This window comes from Calidris pugnax, unplaced genomic scaffold (genome assembly GCF_001431845.1).
Source record: "Calidris pugnax isolate Ruff unplaced genomic scaffold, ASM143184v1 scaffold10, whole genome shotgun sequence".
NCBI lineage: Eukaryota > Metazoa > Chordata > Aves > Charadriiformes > Scolopacidae > Calidris > Calidris pugnax.
In genome coordinates this window covers 2299345-2319119 of record NW_015090795.1, presented here as the reverse complement: position 1 = coordinate 2319119, position 19775 = coordinate 2299345, and positions in this window count along the sequence as shown.

Here is a 19775-nt window from a genome sequence, read left to right as displayed (position 1 = left end):
TTTTTTTCACCCATTAGTGGTGTTTCATCAAACTCCCTTTAAAAGTCTCCTCTGCTTCTACCTGCTACAAGCCAGTAATCTGGCTCTGTTCCAGCCTGGGAATTTCTGTGCTCCTGACTGCAAATTATTCTTGGTCAGGATAATTGAAGCGGATCCTCAGCGGATGTAAATTATCCCTGGTCTGTTGGAATCGCTCTTGCACGGTTTGTGCAGACCCAGCGTTTATGGCATTGTGCGTGGTGGTGTCGAACACGCCACGAGCACATCAGGTACCTGCTCCTCTGGATATTTCCCAGGATTATTAAGTTAAATAGGTTAGCAGGAGGATTTGTAAAATGTTAATTTAATTGTACCTTAACCGCGCTGATTAATTGGGCCCAGTTTGGGGAGCAGAGCACGCTCATCTGGTTGGTGCAGCAGAAATGAAGGCAGAGGGAGATACGTGACAACGTAATCACAGAGTTTGGTGCCTCTTTGCTTACTAATTCTATTAAAATTTACAGATTCTCTTTACTGGTAGGTTTTATTCCTTCTTTCCCCAGCTGGAGAAATCAAAAAAGCCTCAAAATTTATTACTAATAAACAGTATTTACTGTTTAAAAAAGAAGGAATTTTTAGATATCAGAAATTATTTTTTAGAACCATTTCTTTTAATCATGTTGTGCTGCTAACAAGTAGCTCATTGAAACTTCTTTGTATGAGCCAAACGTGAAGACAAGATATTACTGTGCTGTGCAAAGACAAAACAGATGAACCAATTCAGTAGTGTAAAGATGAAAAAGTGTAGTATATTCTTATTAGCTCACTTCAAAATGCTTGGCTTCTAGTATTTTTCTCAAACATTGTAATTTTTAATGTAGTTCAAAAGGAATTTTTCTGTCAGGGTTACAGACCTGCTGAAAAGTGGTGCTTATACAAACACCAGCTGGGGAAAGCAAGGCTGGATTTTCAGGTATTTGGTGAGACTCAAGGGATGGCTGTTCAGCTCAGCCCACCTCGGATCTCGGATGTAGACCAGCTGTTCCCTCTGTTTGCAGGTATGGTAATATTTTAGTTTTTACCAGGAACTTACTTTTAAAGTTAGTTTCTGATCACCCTGCACCCGTGTGTCATGGGGTGGTTTCAGCATGTGAAATAAGTTTCCTTTTGGGAGGTAACTCATCTACATCCAACACATGGCCATCACCCACCGGTGTTCACAGCACCAGACCAGAGCCAGCCAAAGTAAAAACATATAAAACAGAGTGAGGATGCTGGGTCTTCAGCACCGACTGCTGCATTTTACAGATCCATTCCTATCGTGGGCACGGGAGAATGTTAAGGCAGCTGTTGTGCCTCAGTTCTCTCTCCATCCAACAGAGATTGCTGTTTTGCCTCTGTTTCTCTTCTCTAGGATGGGAAAGAAAGAAAAACAAGCTTCATATAAAGGAATTGTTGGAGTGGTACTACATCTGTACATACTTCTGGGCAGATATCTTTGGGGGAGAGGGCTGAAATTTCTTTTTCCCCAGTATCCAGTGCATTGCAAGCTCTGCGGCATGTGAAGGGAAGGCAGCTCTGTTGCTGGACTTCTTCCCATGTTGCGACCGTATCTGCATCTTGCCTCAACAACTGCCACGGTAGAAATGGTCGTTCATATTTAAATGGTCATTTTTTTCATATGGTCATTTCTAAGATGCTGTAGAAACTTGAGTTTTATTACTCCTTCTACAGCAAACCGTGTAGATTAGCCCAGAGCTTTTCTTGAGATGGATTTTAGAAATGAAGAAGCCCCAAGAGCGGAATTATTGTCTTTAGAAATCGTTCAGGGATGGAATTGTGGTGATCAGTACTCAGCTTCAGTATCTTTGCTTGTTCATACTCTGTTCATTTAAAGCTTTGCCTTTCCTCCTGCACCAAACCATTGATTTAAAAATTGCTTTGTTGCATGACAACTGCATGCAGCGCTCAGAAGTGCAGAGGGCTATGCAACTGGGTATCGGGATCCAATTCCCATTCCCTAAATTCCATGCAAAAAGAGGGAAATTAATTTTCCCAGCTCTGATCATAGGCAAGAAGAAGCTTGGCGAATGGCATGCTCAGCATCCCCAAATACACTGATAGGAACAAAAAATAAGAAACGCAATTAAGTTACAAATGTTATATCCTGATGATCTACCCATTTGAATCTCTGTTCAGGACTTGGTCTTAGCTGGGGTCATGTAGATAGTTAATCATTGTAAATTTCCTGGAAAACCACTTAATCTGAAGCTTTAACTTTTAAGCAGAAGATTTTTCAGTGTGACATGACAAATAGAAAGATATTCAGCTTCCATTCTAACTTCAGGGTTTTTTTCCATTATTGTAAGTTTTTTCAGGACATGTGGATCGATAAAGCTGATTTGCAGCTACTGTAACACCTCTTCATACACAGCTTCCCAAGAACTAACTAACTTTCCCTTAGTGAGAAAATCTCAGGTGATAAAGGTTGAGAGTGAGACATCACTAAGCTGAATGAGCTACAGCATGAATGATCTGTAATTGATTTACAAGATGTATGTCTTCCCCTACCTGAATGACCTTTCTTTTTCTTTTTTTTTTTTTTTTTTTTTTTCAAATCCCCAGGCTTTCTTGCTTTGAGCAAACACCCAGGGAATGGTGACCCCACTTGCAAATGGCTTTAAAGTGAAAAGGAATGAAATATGGCACAGAAAGGTTGGATTATACTGTTAAGCACAGTCATCATGAAAGAGCGGTACGTGCAATGATAACTCAGTTTTAAGCAGGTAAAGAAGTGGTGAATATTTTCAAGGTCATCTCTTGCTGCCTGGAGCACATTTGTGGCCTTCAGACAGAGAGGGAAGCAGGAGGAAGATCAAAGGAGGGACAACCAAGAAAGCAAAGTTGGCCTCCTCTTCCAGGTCCTCCCCAGGCCAATCATGGAGCTGCGATGGGGTCTGGGAAAGACATGGGTTATAAAGAGGTCAGGTTGATAAGGGTCCTAAATTGCTTGTTTCATACCATAGAATCATAGAATGGTTTGGGTTGGAAGGGACTTGAGCAATCATCTTGTTCCAACCCCCTGCCCTGGGCAGGGACATCTCCCACTAGACCAGGTTGCTCAAAGCCCCATCCAACCTGGTCTTGAACACCTCCAGACAGCAGATGAGCTGGTAATGGGTATCCACAGAGCATCCCTTCCAAAAGCTGCCAAGCCCCAAAGGCTGCAAAACACTTTCCAGCACCCTGGAATGAACACGACTTTCCAAAGTCCTTTTCCACTTTACTGCCCCACAGACTCTGTAAAATAAGGAGGAAGAGAAATGGACACATTTAAATTAGCTTTTCTTGAACAAAATATCACTTCCCCATCATCTGTCCATGGATCACATGTTAGGCTACGAGTCAAGTTGATCTACCCCATTTGACAATAATATTTATAAATATTATAAATAAAAATAACCTAATATTTTGGTGAAATGAATGAGAGGTACTGCAAGGGTCTTGTATGATAAACAGATTTTGCTTTTCTTTAAGTTACTATTTAACTCTTTTTTTTTTTTTTCAATTTGTCTAATCCTTGCTATTAGAGAGTATGTGTACGTTTTATATTATTAATGTTATTCATATTAACGAATGCCAATCACTAATATTAAATATAAAGAGTTTAATTCCTAATTCACTCTTATAGGAGCATAATAGCTGTTTGGCATAAACTAGGATGATTCCTGATAGTATATGTAGTTTCTACTCTAATTGTGTCAATTCTGCTGGGTATTCCCTGATGGGATTGTAATTGCTGTATAGTTTACCTTAAAAAAAAGGCTTCAGCCCCATCCATGATCTAGTACATCAGATCTTACTGAAAAGGCAACTGCCATGAGCAGTGGCCAAAAGTTTCCATCTGTGGCCATTAGCAAGTCTTTAGCTACCATCAATAATGCTGCATTGCTCTAGTCTTGTGCACTTGCCCAGTGGTTTTTCAGCCAGATCGAAATATGAATGTCAGGAAAGTAATTACAGTATCTTCCCAAAGAAAAGGGATACAGCCATTTGGAACTCAGCACAAAATGTGAAGGGTTATTAATACTCTCTTAGGTATTAAGTGTTTTGTGCAGATAATATATTTGAGGAAGCTTGGAACCTCCTGCTGTGCGAGGATACAGCAAGTATGAATTTATACTTGCAGCTGCATTTCAGGTACTTTTTTTCCAAAAAATCTCAGGTTTCCATGACCTGTAGCCTGCTAGTGACTGCAATTAGGTTTTCATCTGCAAAGTGGAGATGTGTGAGAGGTGATAGGTCTGTTTCCATGACCTGTAGCCTGCTAGTGACTGCGATTAGCAGGTTTTCATCTGCAAAGTGGAGATATGTGAGAGGTGATAGGTCTTTATTCATATTATTTGGATGCAACCTGCTACTTTCTCTTCTTCACATCAAAGTCACTCTCCTTTCTGTCACAGTGACAGTGGGTTTGTTCCCTTACACCACTCAAAGTTGATGCCCTTGATTGCTTAATGCCCCAGCCCCTTCTGTATTTGTACAGCAGAGCCCCTGATGAAGCAGCTCTCTTAGGAAATTTCTGTTTCCTTCGTTGCCACTGCAAAGAAGCTCTCCTATTTGGAAATTTGTCCGAAGTGAACTATCCCACCTTTAAACGTTCACTGCTCGGTAGCCAAGGGTACAGCAAACAAGTGAATTTTCACAACTTGGTCTTACTTGACTCTGTTGTATTACGTAGAGTAATACAAACTTACCACCTTCTTTAAAGCAAGCTACATAGTTGTTTTATTGATGTAAAGCAGTTTTACTGGCATTCTAACTGATCTCTGACAGTATTAGGAGATAATTCTTGACTAATCTGCGGTAACATTTTTTTTTTCTGCTCTCAAAAAAGTACTTCCCCCATTTACAATTTATTCTGCATCTCATAGATCACTGCAGGATGGTCCCTGGCATCCTGCATTGTTCGGTGTGTGTGCAGACAGATTGCATTAGCTCTAATGCTTTGAATCAGATCCTGCCATGTACTTAATCTCCAAATCAATTTCCCAGTGAGTTTTGAGAGCTTTTGTTTCTGTTAGTTAAATTCTGTGTGCGGAGAACTGTAGAGCTCTGCAGCAGCAATAGCTTGAGTTCTTTCTGGGAAAGGCACATTTTTTTCTATAGGAGTCTTATAACAAAATCAGACTGAGGATTTCTCGGTACCCAACCTGGCTCTGTCATTTACTGAACGTGAAAAGAAAAGCTCAGGGTATGTGTTAGCACCGGTGGATTTATGGGGAGACAGGATACTTTAAGCCCTCTGGATTTAATAGAGGAAGAGTCCTGAACAAAAACTTCCAGCAATTCAGCAAAATCCCCTAAAAGGGAGCTCAGGGGCTGCAGATTTCATTTTTCTTGCATAATTGTCACGGGAACTTGCACATCGGTTGGCTGGACATCCCAGCCGTGGCCAGAGCACGATAACTGACACGTCTATAGGAGGATTTTGCACCCTTGCCTTTTCCTTCTGACCAGCTCTTGAAAGCCATGAGACATGAAACCAAATTTGTGTGTGATTTCCTTACTGGGGCAGAATGTTTTATTTCTGGTAGGTAGAGTGCTCTTACCAACACAAACAGAAATTACAATCTTACTGGTTATTTCCTCCAGAAATGTGTCAAAGGACTTCCTTACCCATGGTGGAGTCAAAAAGGTTTTAACTTCATACATTTCACCAGCTTTAGAGCTAATAATTTCTTCTGCTGATGTCAACTGGTAAAATTACTTGCCTGAAAGGAAATAATTTCATGCATGGCCATGCCAATTAAATACAATTCTTTTGCTGATCTGGCCAGAAAGCTAGAAAATACTCAAATGTGTAAACAAACAAATCAACCTAACTTGAAGCAGAATGTCTTTCAAAAAATACAGAAGCACAAGGGGCTGGTGAGGAATGAGGCAAAAAAGCAAATGATTCTGTGACTCTGTGAAAGGCTGAAGTTTGCTTCCATGGGAACCCATCCATTTGCCAGTGGGATGGAGGGCACTCTTTCCTGTTTCACTCCAGTTTTGAAGAGCAGCTAGAAGAGTGGTAGACTTAAGTAAAATGGTGTAATTCCTGGCTCTGCTCTCCATTTCCTTCCACTATTTCAGTGTTTGTTTTAAAGCACTGGGGGGAAAAAAAATCCCACCATTAATAGTGTTTCTGAGAATACTTTGACAAAGGAAGGAACAGTTCCTCCAGAAATAAGAAGAGCTTGTAAGAGCAAGTCGGGTTTCTTTCTTTTTTTCTCCATTGTTCTCATTATCAAACATTTCAACAGGACACAGCCCTGCAAGACGGAATAAACAAAGTAATCACAGAGAAATGGAAGCTCCATTGTTACAGGAGAGAAACTGAAGAGGTTTTGCAATAAAGACGTTGGAAGTCCAATGCCCTTAAGCTGGGATAATGACTGACTGACTTATTGTACCTTTCACTTAAAACTACTTTATATAGTCAGTTTGCTTCACCCACAAATAAAACCACTACGGCTCCTAAGGCACAATACGGCAACAGCTTAGCAGTACAGCAAAGTAAAATTTTTTTACATGGGCAAAGTATGTGCTATTTCTATGCTATTATTAAGATGAGAAGCTGAAATAATGACCTGCATTTTTGGTACCTGGTTGCTGCACTGGGCTAATTATAGTCTGCCTTTTCCATTCTTCTCATCGCCTCAATTGGGTACATTATTAATGGGTAGCCATTGTACTGCAGCTGAGAAATACCGACCCAGAAGAAAACCATCTGCTGCACTGTCACCAGCAGCCTGGAGAGCACCTCCATCTCTTCCAGTCCCAAGAAACTCCTCTTTTCTTATCTCACACACCCAGCCCCAGGTTGGCTTGACGTGGCGGGCAGTCTTTTAGAAACTAAGTTGAAAGAAACTAAGTAGAATGGTGGTGCATTGGGAGTGAAAACGCTTTGTTTCAAATATATACACCCGAGGGTGCTTTGTATTAGTATTATTGCAAGATTCCTAAAACTCAGTCATGAGATATGGCTTTGCTACGCCCTCGCAAGTCTGTCAACACCTCATTTTCTTTCCCGGTATGGAACAAGCCTGTCTGCTGTGGCTCTGAAACCAGATACAATCGGTTTCCAACGATATCACTGTAGGTGTCATTTTGTCATTTTTCTAGATAATTTCCTTGCAAGAGGATTAGAAAACGGCCTACAGGGAGAAGACAGCAGCTTTGACGACATCCCTCCCATTCAATGTTGGTTTTGTCTGGTCTGGATGCTGCCCTGGAACGGGGGCTGTGAGAAAACACAAGGTAGGAGTTGGTGGGTTGGGGCATCCTTGTTGGAGACACTCGGAAACACTCAAAGGTTCAAGAGTCCCTCCACAAATGTCATTCTTTGGGTGTGGTCTTTAATAAATATTCTGTCTTTGAGAAATCAGGGAAATAACACTTTCTGTGCAATACTAGGGTGCACGAAGGAAAAAATTGGCTTTGCAATGGCAGTGTCAGGCTTTCTTAGGCCAACTAGCTATGCCCTCCTCATCATGAGTAGCATCCCAACCCTCCAGATGATTGATGAACGTGTTACAGGGTCAGGTGCTGCTCAACATGAAGGAGAGCCGCAAAACTCTGCTTCCATGCAAAAACTTAAAATATATGCTCTCTTTGGGCAAAAGAGCAACCACGCATTTTGTCAGTATTTTTTTTTTCACAGTAACAACATGAAATCCACCTGTAAAAATCCAGCCACTTAATTTGCACCAAGATAATTTTTCCTAACTGGAATTAGCATTTCTTGTTTTAACAGCGAAAAGCTGATAAAGCTGCAAAGCAGGGAAGATTTTCAAAGGCAGACGCAGGGAGCGAGCGCACGTGCCAGAAGGATGCTGGCATTTTTCTCTGCTTCTGGCTTGTTCTGGGGGTGTACGAATCACAGGCAGCCTATCCCATCTCCTGGTCATTTAGTATCGATGCCCATCGCTCGATTAATAAGGTTGCCTTAATCAATAGAAGTTGTGTTGGGCATTGATATTTATCCTCCTTGGTTTCAGTGCTCTGAGTTTGGTGGTGGATGGGTCTGTGCGTTCCCAGCTCAGCTGGCGTGACACCCGCTACTCAATTAGAAAAGATTGGCAGTTGTAATAAGACCAAGGAAAAGTTGGTGTTTTTTTTTTTTTCCTCCTAAATTTGTTGAACGTTAAGAATTAAGACTTGTGACTCAAGCCGTCACAAGTCAATTTGGGTTAAGAAACATGAGAGGTGCTTGTTAAAGAGTACTTGTTAGTTTCTGAAACTTCACTGGTTCTTTCGTTTCAAATTTTCCAACTTTCCCCCTTAAATAGAAGCTGTAAAGTTTGATGTTCAAAGCTGAAATTAAATTCTAGGCTTTTAGAGCTGTAAGAAAACAATATATCTATTGAAGTATTAAAGATGCAACTGTGAGAGTTATTACAGCAACTGAAGTATATAATTTGCTCATGGTATTGTTTTAGCTGTGCTCAGTCTGGTATAGTTTTATTTCCTGATGTACTCTTTCTCTGAGCATAGCAAACAGTTTTGCTCAATGAGACTAAGCTTGTTTTTACTCAGTGCTTTTATTGAATAATAACAATAATAGGGATAAGAAAAAAATAAACATTCTTATATATAGCTCGGTGAGGGCTGTGCTCGAGCTTTCAGGATGATCATTTCAATAGAAATATTAGAGAGGTTTAATGCTTTTCAAACTGCCACCCAACCGCATTCTTACTGCAAAGAAAGTGCCTTTTAAGTTCAGTAAAAGTGAGGTTCTCTTTATTTTCATGCTATCTGCATTATTGTATGGGTTCTGAGTTGTCATTTTTAACCAAAAAAAAATATTTAAAATATTGCAGGGCTTTAAAGGCAGACCCAAAGGTGGCTCCTTCCTGGGACAGGTTTATTCTTTCCTAAAATAGAAAAAGCACAGAATGAAGAAAAATCAAGATCCGTTTCAAAGCTTTTTTTGCTGAAACCATTTGCGTTGGCAGCAAACCTAATACATGGTAGCGCATCTCAAAAACTTCTGAAATCAACTCCTCTCCTGTCTGCAGCTTCTTAATTAATCACACTGGAATCCTCCATGTATTAAAAGGAATCCATTTACTTGAAGAGAGAGAATTACAGTCTTGGCATATTTTCCCCACAAATCAATTTGCATTCGCTTCCTATGCTACTCTGGACTTGGATAAAACAATTGTACTTTTAAGGCTCTGGCAGAAGACGACTTTTGATGGAAATTTCTTTTTGCAAACATTTTATTCTGACAGCTTTATTAGGCTTTGAATAGGAACTTGGGGCTGAATTTAGCGTATTGATAGGTTTTAAGATACTGCATGAGCAGATCCTGCTGAAAGCAATTTCACAAGTCAGTCACAATATCCATTAGTTTACAGACACACTGAAAGTAACTTTTGCCTTCTCTCCACTTCAGACCAATTCTTTTCCACCTGCAGAAAACACCGCTTTGCCACTTCAGAGGGAAGGTCAAGCATTCGGGACCTAAAAGCTCCCAAGTGCAACAGGATGGTGGGGAGCTGCAAACCCAGTGTTCAGATCTGCCTAATTCGTACACATTTGTACGGTCTCTGTGCCAATTGTTATGAAGTCACTTGTCAAAAAATGATATAGAAAGTACTTCTGATTTATGAACTACCATGAGCTTTTGCAGCAGTTTTAAGTGAAAACCCCGCAGACTGGGAGGACCAGGACTAAATGCCCATAAAATCTCCACCATGGAGAGTCATACGTCTGTGTTTTTCCCATTTAAAGTTTTTCTCCCTGCTCGACTGGATTTCTTTCCCCTCTGAAGCCCCTCCTGGTGAACCTGCCTCTCTCTTCCCTTTGACCAGTGTGTGTCTGGTCATTCTGTCTACAGCTCCCTGAAAGGAGGGTGTGTCTGGGGAGGTTGGTGTCTTCTCCCAAGGAACAGGTGATGAAATGAGAGGAAATGGCCTCAGGTTGCACCAGGGGATGTTTAGGATGGATATTAGGAAAAAATTGTTCACAGAAAGGGTTATCAAACATTGGAACAGGTTGCCCAGGGCACTGATGGAGTCACCATCCCTGGAGGTATTCATAAGCCGGGCAGACTTGGAGCTGAGGGACATGGATTAGTGGTGATTTTTGTCAGTTTTGGGTTGATGGTTGATGATCTTCCAGCCTAGATGATTCTATGACTTTATAATTCTGAGGGCTTTCTTTTTCTGACACTTTTATTTATTTTAAGCCCTTTACTTTACAGTTGTTTCCTATATTGGTTGTATAAAATAATCCCTTTATTATTGTTTTTTGGAAGCTTTTGCAATTATACTGATATTGAAAATGATTGGAAGAAGACTGGATGGCAGAGTAGTGGTGAACTTCCACCTGTCTGGGTTTTCAGTATGCTCCAGTGTTTTTCCTGTGGTGGGATTATAGTTAATTTAAAGCACACAGATTTGTTCTTGATGCAGCTTTTCCTACTTGATACACCAAGTTGCTGGAAAATATCACTCTAAAAAAAACCCTTTAGTTTCCATTTTCTGGAGATGATTATGAGACACAGTGACATTTTAAAGGAAAGAATGAGAGGGTTGGTTTTTGGTCAAGCCTTGGTGGAGTGGGAATAAAGGAGAGGAAAGGTAAGAAAAAGAGAAAACAAATGAGAAGAAAGATGAAATCAGGTCGCCCAGCAGCTCTTGATTCTGGGTTCATTAGTCACCGCCTCCTTTGAGAAAACACGTGAAAAACACCTTGATTCTGCTACTTGTTAAAAAAAATACACCAAGTTGCTGGAAAATATCACTCTATACAAATATAAAAAAAACCCTTTAGTTTCCATTTTCTGGAGATGATTATGAGACACAGTGACATTTTAAAGGAAAGAATGAGAGGGTTGGTTTTTGGTCAAGCCTTGGTGGAGTGGGAATAAAGGAGAGGAAAGGTAAGAAAAAGAGAAAACAAATGAGAAGAAAGATGAAATCAGGTCGCCCAGCAGCTCTTGATTCTGGGTTCATTAGTCACCGCCTCCTTTGAGAAAACACGTGAAAAACACCTTGATTCTGCTACTTGTTAAAAAAAGGATTTACTTTCTGTCCAGCCAGTTCTTTATAAAGAACTCTAAGTCTTCAACTTAAAGGTGTTTGCAACCTGGGAGCTAAAAAAGATTAGCAGTCAATTCCTATTTTCATACTAAAATTATAACTGTAGTGGCATGGTCAGCTGCAGTGTCATGGCTTTCCACAGTAAAATAAAAAAAAAATAATAATAAAAAAATCATACAAATTGGCATCAACATCCTTAGTATTTGCTGCCAAGCGTAACCATTTCCTTTGATATACTTGTAATTTCCTCTGGCTGACACTGTAAATATGCCTGTTTGGTGAGGTGTTCTGGTTTTGCCATGCATATTTATTATAAATTAAGTGCTAAGTTTCCTTGCATTAGCTCAGGGATGGATTTAAAGAGCAGAAAAATGCAAGTAAGCTTTTGTTTTATGGGTTACAGTCTTTATAATATACTTTCTTCAAGGAAGAATGAACATGCTTTCCTCATTGACATAACTCTTTGAAAGCTAATATTTTTACTAGTGTTCATGGAGTGCAGTAAATTAATTTAACATAGCTTTTAAGAATGTAATAACACAAAGAATAAGAGAAGTGGAGAGGAAAAAAGTGCAGTGAGAAAATCAAATGAAAATAATCAAAGCTGATCATGCCAGTGAGCTTTCAAACTTTATATAATGATGAACTTTAAGGAGGAAAAAGAATAATAACAATAAAAAATCTCATTTACTTCAGTCTAGAGACCTACTTCCATTTTTGTCCTTAATTATCCTTATATATATATATATATTCATTATATCCTAGCTTAGCCATCTTTAAAATTGCCACTTGTCCTAAATCTGTAATCCTGGCTTTCTCTACAGTGGGTGAAGAGACCTTGACATCTGCGAAGAACAGCTCGTCTGGTGTGAGATGTGTGAGGAGCTCCAAGAACTGGCGCAAAATAGATCAATAATTTTGGAAAGTGAACTCTGAGTGAAGGATATTTGAACAGAGCTGGAAGGTGAGCCCAGCTCCTTTCTCAGACTTTCTGGATTATCTCAGTGCCAAAAGAAAACTTCTCTGCTACAGGGACACTCTGGTCCCAACTGGCAAGGGAAGGACGATCTCCTCTGTTGTCGCGATGTGACAGGGAGACACAAGTAGATGAGTAATGTCTCCGTCTTTTCTGGATTATCTCAGTGCCAAAAGAAAACTTCTCTGCTACAGGGACACTGTGGTCCCAACCGGCAAGGGAAGGACGATCTCTTCTGTTGTCGTGATGTGACAGGGAGACACATGTAGATGAGTAATCTCTATCCGTGCCAAAGGAACTCACCTGCTGGTTTCACCATCTCACAGTCTCTGTAATGCCAGTGTTATATTTATGTTCTTCCTTGTGTCTTTCTTTTGCATCTCTTCTTGACTATGTTTATCTTTTTTCTCTAAACCCTGGGATATGATTGGCTGAGGACCTTCCAAAGGTGCAACCTGACAATTAATCCTCATTGCTCAGCTCAGAAGTCTTAAAGTCCCGGATCAGATTTTGAGGTTGTGCAGGTTTTTTCTAACACATCTCTTCCAAATGACCATATTTGGCCCCATACTCTGTGAGAAACCTATCTTCAAAGCACTTGTGATGTTGTTTTGGATTTGACTTGAGGAATAGCTCCAGCTGAGAGCCTCCTTACTGCACTTGAACCAAAAGGACTGAAGTCTTTTATTCTGATGCTTGTTGGCCTTCCCTTACTCCCCTTCCAAGCACAGGGTGTGTAACTCTCAGGAAACACTCCCTACTCCCAAATCTGCATTCCCTCCCAGTGCTGTGGAAGAAATGAGGAGAAAAAACCAAAATTGCAATGTAGCTCACACTCTGGGCTACCAATCATCTCTCAGTGTTGCTGGCCTCAGACTCTGGCTTCCCATCTCTGACCCCCAGCTTTGGAATCTAGAAGTACAGCCCTCTGCTAAGGGCCAAATGTAACTTAATTTATCTTTTAGGAAGACAGAAAGTGGAGGGAGAGCTCAACATGCATCCTTACAGAGTTGTCTACAGAAAAATAAGTGGTGGGATAAAGCAGGCGGTGCCAGAGAACCTGCAAATCTTCCCATCAAAGTCATGAATATTCAGAGAACCCATTGCCAGCTCAGGCCCCAAACACACAAGGTGATGAATCCTTCCCTTGAGATTATTTGCAGAGAGTAAACCAGCTGTGGCAGAAGAACAGTATTCTCACTGCTAAACAGAATTGCTTTAAAAAACCATACAATAACCATAAAACCAACCAACGGAAATGTCGCAAGTATCCTAATTTCTCATAAATTCTGTGAGAACAGTATTACATGGAGTTTGCATCTGCAGTCCACTGATGGCTAAATAGATGAGCATCAGCTAGTAATGAAAAGCACTTGAAAGTTCACGAGTCTGATTATAGAAATTGCTTGTATGACAGATTGTGAGTGCCAAACTGTAAAACTGGCTCAAATTCTTGCAAGGAAACCCTTTTTCTTTTCTTTTTTTCTTTTCTACAGATACCCAGTTCAGTTAAGGGAATAATTGTTTTTCACACATTTGTAAGTTTTAAGGTGAGAAGAATCCATAATGATTATCTAGTCTTGACCTTGTGTGTAAGACATTGCGGAATATCACCTCGCGTTTCCTTCCCTGCTGGTTGTTTCGGGGATATATGAAAGTCCCTGATTCATCCAAGGCAACAAATCTCTTTTTAACCTCATCTGTTGCAGAGATGTCCAGATCCATCAAGGAACCAAGCAGTATCTTAGCAATTTAACAATTCAGTACTTCTTTGCCTCTCAGGCTGTTTTTTTTTTTCTTTTTTCTTTTTTTCCTAATGTGAGCTCTCTGCAAGGAATTTTATTTCTGGTCCATGGAAGGTTTTTGCAGACCTTTTGTGCACCTTTTCATATTTCCCAACTGTCTTTTATAAACGTAAATGCCAGGACTGTTCACTCTCTTGGTGTTATGGCTGTTTTTGCGGTGTAAATTGACCTCCATGTGAACTGCCTAATTATCACCAGGTTTTGTATTTCCTATGCTTAAATGGTTTCTCTCCCTTCCCTATCCCAGAATCACTTCTTTGAGCCTTTCTCATTTTCCATGAGCACAGGTAAGCAGAGCTATTTATAACATTTTAGAAATAATCTCCTTATCTCCTTTCATGATGTCCACTGCAAATAGCGTAGCAGAATATCAACCTGTGTTAAGTGACTGTGATTTCTTTAATGTCTGTTACAAAAATCTAGCTATATTGCTTCCATCCAAATACCTTTATTCACCAAATTCATCAGCTCATAAAAGAATGAAATCAGATTTGTCTGACATGACTTATTTTTCATGAAATGCTGTTGACCAGAATTAATTATACGCCTATCTTTTAATCCTTATTGATTTCCATATCAGCTTCCTCATTATTTTCCCTGGGAATGAGGGCAGATTAATCAGCCTGTAAGTTACTTGTTTCATCACAACTGCTTTTTTGAATGTTAACACCATGTTCAGACTTTTCTAGTCTTCTGGAATTTCTTATGTCTTATCATAAAGACTTAATAGCAGAGGGGAAGATATTTTATCAAGTAACATTTTTTTGAGGATTCTTGACTGAAATTTTTCCAAGGGAGTGGTGGAGTCACCATCCCTGGAGATATTTAACGGACTGGTAGACATAGTGCTTAGAGATATGGTTTAGTGATGGTTTTTGTCAGTGTTGGGTTGGTGGTTGGAGTTGATGATCTGACAGTTCCTGTCCAACCTAGATGATTCTATGATTCTATGAAATTTCTGTAGGATTACCTAATTTTCCCCTGTTGGCTTTGTCTTTTAAAAAAATTAAGTTTATGAATAGCCAGAAGATGTTTCCCCAACGCTTCTGGGTGGGAATACTTCCTGCTGTTTTCCAAAGGTGATGCTCAGGACTTGCTCACACCACAGGTGAAGGTTCCTGGGGGGCTCACAGCCCCCTCTCCCACTGCCCGCACCAGGGATCTGACTTTTCCCTCAGTATTTCCAACCGTGGAATTGAGAAAGGCAGCAAAGGATGAGCATGGAGAGGTCGCAGCGAGGTGAGGAGCAACCTAAGCTCATGGTCACGCACCAGCCGAGCTGTCAGGAAAGCGTGATCCTCGTCCCACGTTGCGTTGGAACCCACTGGCAATTCCCTCCATCGCTTTCTCTTCCTTTCCCTTTTGTATAATGTGGCTGTACTGTCCATAATTAGGGGGGTTGTGTGGGTGGGTGGGGGAATCTTACTTGGATGATTCAATAAATAGTCATTATTGATAATAATACATTATCAGTTGTTAATTTTAGTGCTTTGTCTCCCTGCATTTGTAGGGTTCCAACGCTGACAACTTTCTGCTGCGTGTAAGTGGGTCGTTCCTTTTCTAATTCCTATGATGTAATTATAGGAGGAACATTAAATAGATATAAATTTAGTAAAGGTCGTACTTTACTTTTATTCTTTGGAATTTGTGCTTTGATAAATTTGCAACTTGGAATGTTTACATGTCATTGAATACAATGGCAGTGACCTACTATTGTAGTTGAAAGTTCATTAGTTCTGGTAGATTAGACAGTATTAATTAACTAAGATTAAACATTCTTTTAAACCATCATAAACTGCCATCTCAGTGTGGCAGCTTATTAAAGAACATTTTCTGGTTGTTTGTTAAACCAGACTGAAGTGACAATGTAATTATATTTATTCCATCAAACAGAAAGGTCAGTTGACAAGGCTGATGTTTTCTGGTTAATTACAAGTGGATGATTTCATTGATTAAAAATATGAGCTTGTTAAACCTGTGCATAGAGCTAAGAGATATATAGGAGCCCAGGGGAGTCAGGAAAGGGGGTGGGAGGAAGATGAATTTAAGTGGTATTTCTGTTCCTTCCTGTTCAGAGACTTGACATGAGCAAAACGAGACTCAAGCGCTGAAAATTCACTGATCTTTGGGGTCCCTGCCTTTGAGGGTACAGTTCTGCATTAGATTGGGAGGGATGATCTCCCATAACCCACCCCAAGCTCTGGTGCTCTTGTCCACAGTGAAAAATGAGTCTAAGGAAAAGGCAGGAGTGTGCAGTGAAAGGCTTGGTGGTGGCTGGGAGAGCAGGGCTCTGCACGGATGTGCAGTGGGAGCGGGGTCAGGGTGCTGGATGGGGTCTGTATGAATCATAGAAACACAGAATTATTTATGTTGGACAAGACCTTTAATGTCATTGAGTCCAACTGCTAACCCAGCACTGACAAGTCCACTGCTGACCCATGTCTCTCAGCACATCCTCAGCATTGGGACTGATCTTTAGAGCCACAGACAAGGGAGGCTTCAGCAGAGCCTGGCTTAATGTGTTTTATTTCTGTCCATTGAAGGAAGCTGTAGAGTCAGTCCCCACATTTGCAGCCAAGTGCAGGAACATCATTCTTTTTTCCATTTTTCTAAACTTTTTTTTGGGCTGGATTCTTTAGTATGAGTATTACTGCTGAGCTGGGCTGTCATGGTCACTCCTGGTTGAAAGCATGGATCAAGGATCTAAGGGAAGGGCACAAAAACTTTGATTTTTCTCTCCTCCTCTAAAGCTTGCTGAAAATGGACTTAGAGAAACAACCTCCCAGATCCTTGGTTGACCTGGGGGAGGCCCATGTGATGTGCCCCTGGCTCTCTAGCCATCCGTCTGGAGACACCAGGTTGGAAGGGACAGAGGGTTGCTTTGGCAGATGGCAAGAAGGACTTTTGTCCCATTTTTTCCCTCTCCTGCACACAGTATTTTACAGGATAAAGAACTTTGTTAATTGAGGGGCAAAGCAGGCAGGATAAATAAGCGCAGGCAATGAGAACTGAGCAGAGGGGTTCCAATAATTCTTGGCAACCAGAGAAATAAAGATGTTCCTTCTCCCATCATAAAACCCAGATCCTCTCAGGATAAAGATGCTGCTTAGAGTAAGCACAGTGGCTGTTACAAATTCTCTTTGAAAACTCGAAAGGCACCATGTGGTGACAATGTCAAAATGAGTGTGCCTTGTGCAGGGCAAGCCAAGCATGAAAACGTGAGGCGTGTTCCAGGAGGAGAAGGCACGGGGCCACAGAAATGATAGGAAGGGTGCCAAGGCATCAGGAACCAAAAGCTCCTACTAGCAACAGGCTCCAATGCTACGTGAGGAAGCAACATCGCAGGCATCTTGATATTTTCTAGCCTCGACAGACAGAATCCCTGTTAGAAAGTTAGAAAGACCATTCCTCCTCTGACTTTGAGGCTGTGAGACATGGCAGTCAAAACTGGAAGACTGTCCTTCCAAAGGCTCCTCTTAAACTTGTGCCGGGTGCCTGCTGAATTAGACATTTTGTAAGAGGTCAAAAAAAAAAAAAATCATCACATTGACTTCTAGCATTGATCAGCTCTTGAAGGAGAGGGTATTTAAAGAGCCATTTTTCACAGGAAGATCCCATGTTAAATCCCTAAGAAAGAAAATCAGCACTGGAATGGATGGAGGGGTGTTGGGTACTGACACAGGAATTTCTGTGACAACTCGTAGGCTCAGCCTTTTGTCAGTTTTCAGCCTGATAGTGGAGCTGCAATCTTTATCCCTTGTTTTAATGGTTCCTATTTTGCTAACTACCACCTAGGATGAGTCTGAGGACACGAGTGACACAACCCTGATTGCATGAACGGACTGTGCCATCCCTGAGCTGCATATTTCTGTATCCCCCTATAGTAGCCTTCTTTCTATAGGATGATTTCCTAATCTATTACTGCCCTCCCAGTTAGGCAGTTCCCTTTTATCTCGAGTTCCTCACCTCAAATTAATTTCCTATGAAAGCCGTTGAGATGAGTGGTGTGCTGCAATAATATCCCTGTAACAAACAGTAAAAGAGGGTACAGGGCTTACAACGGATGTTCATGTCAAGCTCGCACTGCCTACAGGACACATTTTGCTGTTAATGTAGAGGTTTATGGTTCCATTAACTCTAAAGGGAGTCACACAATTAAATGCTCCACAGCTTCTTGGAAATTGACTCCTGGAAGCGTCTCGCAGTCCTTCATCTGGCTGGTGACATAAAGGCACGGCATCAACGGAGAGGGAACTTTCCCTGTAACAGCTTGTGAACTCTTCTAGGCAGAAGACACACAACCCAGTATGTGAAGATGAATATAGAGACACAGCACATCGGCTGGATGAAGTTCTCAATTCTTTCCCCAGCATGGCAAGGATGTAGACTGAAACCCAACCTAACACAGGAGAAGCTGGTAAGTATTGCCACTGGAGGGGAACTTGGGGGCTCATATGGCATTAGCAGATCATCTGCATTCATTTCCTCATGTGAGGGGCTTTTCCCTTTGGTGGTGTCATTGAATCACACCAAGAAAAAAGAGGCAGAGGAGTGAGAGCGAAGGGGAAAGCCCCTCCTGGTAACATCTTGGGGACCAAGAAACTGATGGTCTTGCATCTCTGCATAAAAGACTTCAGTTTCTGGCTACTTCCCCAAAACCTCTCTTGAAATAGGTAACTAAAACCGTGGAAGAGCCTGTTTGTTTTTTTTCCTGGGAGACCTTAACCAGGTGCATGGTGAGAATATGGGCGGCAAGGTCAGGAAAAAACACACAGCAGAACGTAGAGCTATTTCTGTTTTCTAAGTCATGTTGCAACGGCACGAGATCCTTTGAGACAGGTAGCCAGAGGCCATTAGGCAGTTTACGTGGCGTTGTGCTTAACGCCTGTGACCTCCTTGCAGCTTTTGTGTTCCTCCCACTTGCGGGTGCCGAGAGTCGTCTCATATAATGCACGAACACGTTAAAAAATACCTTGATGTGGAACAGTGGAGGCTTAAACTTTTTTATGAGAAATGCTCGTTGCCTCTGAAGTTTCAGGCAGACTTTTCCGCTGTCATGTCACTGCTATAAAATAAAGTGGCAAAGGAGAAATTCTATTATACATTAAACACCCTGGTGAAAGCAATATTTATTGACCTGTGTTTCGGGACACTAAAATGCATGAAAAACAGAAGATTTACAGACTTTGCTATGCTGGCTTTTCCTTACAGACACTCATTAAAGATCTTTCCCTCCCCGAGCATTATTTTCCTGCCATCTCTCAAATTTTGCATTCCTTCTTCTTTTCTAAATCCCAGAATATATGTCTCTAACCCCCTACAAACCCTAAAGTCCTCCAGCTTTCAGGGCCTTTATTCCCACAGATTTGGGGACTTTGACGTCAAAGAGCTTCACTCCAGATCAAGGAGACCTGATCCTGCAGTGCCGGACCTCCCCCTTGCCTTTGGTCACTGGTCCAAGTGCCATCTTCCCAGGGTGAAGGACTTCTGCACAGATGACAATCCACAACTCTCTGTTACTTGATCTTTTGGTAAGTTTGTGCCTCAATAACCCATTTCTAACCCAATGGGGCCATTGCTGTTTTGTTGCCCAACAGTTCTGCTATGCATGAGATTCAGAGAAAATGTTGCAGGCTACTGCTGGCCTTGAGATTTGAAATTAAAATAACATACAATGAGATCAGAAGGCAGGCTGCATCGTAAATGTGATTCTCATCTTGCTGTTCCTCCCATATTTTTAGCTGTGTTTGCCCCAGCCTTAGGACATGTAGATAGAGCAGAAAGCCTCCCCACACCATCCCATCTAGTCTTTTTTTTTTATTATTATTGCTTTAACACATTCAGAATAAAATGCCTCATGCCTGTAATGTTCCCATATTGGGGCTTGATTAGCATTTGTACATACCTAATATACAGATT